Genomic DNA, 5,110 nt, shown 5'->3' on the forward strand with positions numbered 1-5,110 from the left:
AGAAGAAGAAGAAGAAGAAGAAGAAGAAGAAGAAGAAGAAGAAGAAGAAGAAGAAGAAGAAGAAGAAGAAGAAGAAGAAGAAGAAGAAGAAGAAAAATCAATTTCTAGAACTGCATGACCAAAATTTGGACCATGTGTTTCAAACTGACGGAAACCTCAGGAAATCCTAACTCCACAAAATCTAATCAGGTTTCCAACACTTAATCCAAGTGGTCTCATTTGGATAGGGAGAAAATTCCAGTTCTTGAAGAATTAAATTATGTTCCACATGGATTCATCTGTACCATGAAGAGTCTTTCTTGCCCCATGAGAATTTGTGTTGGGAAGAGAAAGTAGATTCCGAGTCTAAGGTTGGGATTGCTTTGGGAGGAGAACTGAAGGCACAATGAAGCAATTCTACTTAAAAATACCACACTTCAGCTTGCCAATTAAAAAGCACTTCTTGAGACAGTCAATCTTGGAAGAGAGTATATTACAAGAAAAGGTATAGATACCTGTATATCTGCTGAATAGATTCCCTCCATCAACTTAACCTAAGGGATTGAGGCATCCCTCTTGATGACACTGATAAGATGCTTCACCCAGTAGAAGAGCTTACTGCAGAAGTGTGATGACCTCTGCAGAAGTGTGATGACCTCTGCAGAAATGTGATGACCTCTGCAGAAGTGGGATGCAGAGTCTAATCCTCCATTCCCGTGGAGGATGGACTGACACCAAAAAGTTGTCCTCTGACCTCCACATGCACTGTGGTACCATGTATACCACATACACAATAATAATAGTAATAGTCGTAATAGCAATAATAACTTAATTTTTTTAAGTACTGGGGTTCACTGGAGGAATGAAGAATGTCAATCTAAAACCTAGATTATTGCCCAAATTATTTTATGAAATTCTGTTCTCTTATAGCTCTGCACATCTTCTGAGTAATGAGGGATTTGAACCAGGGCATCTCCAGGTCAGGATGTCAGATCCAGAAAATAGAAGCTAGTCTTTCACAAAGGCTCTTTGTTGTGTAATACCTTGCCACTGACCCCGTGGACTCTTTATAAGTACAATCTTTAGAAATTAGCATTTTATTGATTTTGACACATGCTGTCATTGATGCTCTGTTTTATGTGTTTTAATTAAATGTTATTAGTCGCTGCTGTGTCCTGAGGCCATGTACAGGAGACAAGGGAGGTTTCATAAATCAGACCTGGACTTGTAGTTGGGAGTCCATCAACCCTTCTTACCGGGCCACTGTAATTATTTGCCCCAGATCGATAGAGAAGCTTTGATGCCGTCTACTTCAGAGAAAAGGATTCTTCCTGTTAATCTCCCACCATGTTGTAAATTCACAAAGCCCTTCTGCAAATCTGACCCTCCCTTGATGTAGACCTGAGCTTTCTGTTATGTCTCAGGCAGTTGATGTCACTCATTGCTGCCACCTTACCTGGGGACCTTAGTCTGGTTTCATGATGCTCTATCTTGGAACACCGGTTTTTGTCTGTTTTTTTTTTTTTTTCTCCTCTCTTGTTTTGGTTTCCCTTATGGCTTACACTGCTCTGTAGCTCTTGGTCCTTGTTAATTCTAAACTCCTTCTAGATGCCATTTTTATTGCCCTCTCTATCCAGCACGTCTGCTTGATGAACAGTTAATGCTCAGTTCATGTTAGCTGAATCTAATTGAAGAGTGTGAGGAATTTGCACATCTCTCAGAAATACCCTAGAGCCAACTGAAATCCACCCCAGAGATGCACCCCACCTGGAACATCAAAGACCACAACTAGAAGAAGAGGAGACTGTGGTTATTTTTAAAGCATCACCCTGCATGTCAAGTTCAACCAGTGCTAATGTTTTAAATACAAGTATCTGTTATATATAGCATATTCCTAGAGTACTTCAGAGATCAAAATGGAAAGATCATTTAGTCACTACTCTCTGCTCAAACACAATAAATATTTTTCTTTAAAATTTTTTATTCATTTTCATTAGCATACAAAATAATAGGTTGTAAAATGTATATGCATCACCCCATTACCATTCCTTGTACTCCTACTGGTCTATTTCCTTCCCAAAATAGTCCCTTCTCTGCTTTTATATCTTAAATATAATAAATAAACACAACACATGTGTGTGCACACACACAGAGTTAATTCGAGAAGATGCTTATGAGAGAAATCATGTCTTTGTCTTTCCCCATCGCTCTTCTTTGCATCCCTTTCTTTTCATAGACCTTTTCTTTCCCCCACATATAGTCTCCCTTCTACTTTCATGGTGTGTGCGCGCGCACACACACACACACAGAGACACACACGCACATGCTTCTGAAAATCATTTGAATCAAGAAACTGAAAGGGGGTTGGTAGTTTGAATAAGAATGTCCCCCATAGGCTCATACATTTAAATACTTAGGCAGTGGCACTATTTGAAAGGATTAGAAAGTATGGCCTCGTTGAAGCAGGTGTGGTCTCATAAGAGAAAAATATCACTGGGCCACTGGGGGTGGGCTTTGAGGTTTCAGAAGCCCAAGCCAGGCCGAGTGGTCCCCTCTTTTCCTGTTGCCTATGGATCCAGATATAGAATTCTCAGCTCTTTTTCCAGCACCATGTCTGCCTGCCTACTGTCATGCTTTCCACCATTATAATAATGAACTAAACCTCTGAAACAGTAAACCAGCCCCAATTTATTTTTTTTAATTTTTAATATTTTTATTACATATTTTCCTCAATTACATTTCCAATGCTATCCCAAAAGTCCCCCATAGCGCCCCCCACTTCCCTACCCACCCATTCCCATTCTTTTGGCCCTGGCATTCCCCTATATTGGGGCATATAAAGTTTGCAAGTCCAATGGGCCTCTCTTTCCAGTGATGGCCGACTAGGCCATCTTTTGATACATATGCAGCTAGAGACAAGAGCTCGGGGTACTGGTTAGTTCATCATGTTGTTCCAACTATAGGGTTGCAGATCCCTTTAGCTCCTTGGGTACTTTCTCTAGCTTCTCCATGGGGAGCCCTGTGATCCATCCAATAGCTGACTGTGANCATCCACTCCTGTGTTTGCTAGGCCCCGGCATNGTCTCACAAGAGACAGCTATATTTGGGTCCTTTCAGCAAAATCTTGCTAGTGTATGCAATGGTGTCAGCGTTTAGAAGCTGCTTATGGGATGGATCCCTGGATACGGCAGTCTCTAGATCAGCCCCAATTTATATGCCTTCCTTTATAAGAGTTCTCATCATCATGGTGACTTCACAGCAATAGAACACTGACTAAGACAAGGGGTGAGCTGTGTGTGGTGGTACACACTCCAGCAATCCCAGCACTGGCTACATAGTGAGGCCTGGTCTCATAAAGTCAAATATATATATATATATATATATATATATATATATATATATAATCTAAAAAATAAGTAGGAAATAAAGAACATCTGCCTCACAAAAGAAAGAAAGAAAATTTAAATGTATATGTGACAAAAACGTGTTATTACTTACTGTCTAAGTTAGGGTTTCCATTGCTGTGAAGAAGACACCAGGACCAAGTCAACTCTTATAAAGGACAACATTCAGTTGGGGCTGGCTTACAGGTTCAGAGGTTCAGTCCATTATTATCAAGGCAGGAAGCATGGCAGCATCCAGGCAGACATCTCAATCCAACGGCAATCAGGAGAGGACTGGCATCAACAGGCAGCTAGGAGGAAGCTCTCTCAAAGTCCACCCCCACAGTGATACAGTTCCCCCAACAAGGCCACACCCACTCAAATAGGGCCACACCTCCCAATGGTGCTGCTCCCTGGGCCAAGCATATTCAAACCACCACATTTACTATTTTATTGCTGTATTATAGGCACTGAAACAATAAGCAGTTGTTGAATATAAAACCAGAGAAGCCCTTCTTGAACAAACATTCACACAGGCATTTGGGACCATAGCAAAGACAAGTGTCCCCTCAGACTTGCCTGTCCCCTTAACCCAAATCCACCTTTCGCCTACCAGCAACCTTTGCCTGCCAGCATTTTCATTTTTCTGAATTTTAAGTTTATGAGGACTGCTTGATCACTTAGCAAGCATTCCTGGAGCACTGAGAGTCAGGCTTCATTCTAAGCACATCATATGACTCACCTAGTCCTCAGAGCAAGCTATTGCTATGTCCTCATGGTGGCTAATGCCACGACAGTATCATCTCCAATTACTGATGAGAAAACTCCGGTATGACAGAAATAACTGTCTTGTCTAGATCATATAGGGCAAGCCAGAACAGTACTTAAAGCCCCGGGGCTTGTCTCTTTAAGCACCAGACCACCTATCTGTGCCCTATACCAGTGATTCTCAACCTGTGGGATATGACCCCTTGGGGTTTGAATGACCCTTTCACAGGGCTTGTCTAAGACCATCAGAAAGCACCAATGTTTACATTGTGATTCAAAACAGTGGCAGAGATTGTGATTCAAAACAGTGGCAAAGTTACGGTTATGAAGTTAACAACAAAAATAGTTTTATGGCTGGGGGAGGGGTCACCACAACATGAGGAACTTTATTAAAGGGTTGCAATGTTAGGAAGGTTAAGAACCACTGCTATAAACTGATATTTGATGTGTTAAGATATCAGAAGATCTAGGTACCTGAAGGTCCAGTGTGGGACTGTGGGTGTAGGGGAAGAAGGGGGAGGGAGAGAGTTCACATTTAGCCGGAGTTCCTGTGCTCTGGGCAGGTGGACGCAGGAGGACTGCCAGATGCTTTCCACTTGGCCCTGGGTGGGCATTTGGCTGTGTAAAGCCACTGAACCCACTCAGCAGGGGGTGGACCAGGGGCAACCCCTGGTACCAGGTTCTCAGTCTCCACCAGATTCTCAGTCTCTGGCATCCCACACTGGGTACAGCAGAGGAGATGAGAACAGAATAGGGCCCCTGAGCAGCACCAGGTCCCAGAGATACGGGAAGAGAGGGAAGTGGGAGAAGGTTCCCATGCAGGTGAAAGTCTTTAGTACTGTCCTTGATGAACAGAGACAGTCTATGGTTTTAGAGCTTTATTGTAGAAAGGCAGGGAGAAAGGAAAGAAGGTGGAAAGAGAGAGAGACCAGCCATGGCCAAGAGGAGAGAAAGGGGAAAAGGAGAGAGCGAAAAGAAAG

The sequence above is a fragment of the Mus caroli genome, chromosome 13 (genome assembly GCF_900094665.2).
Source record: "Mus caroli chromosome 13, CAROLI_EIJ_v1.1, whole genome shotgun sequence".
Lineage (NCBI taxonomy): Eukaryota > Metazoa > Chordata > Mammalia > Rodentia > Muridae > Mus > Mus caroli.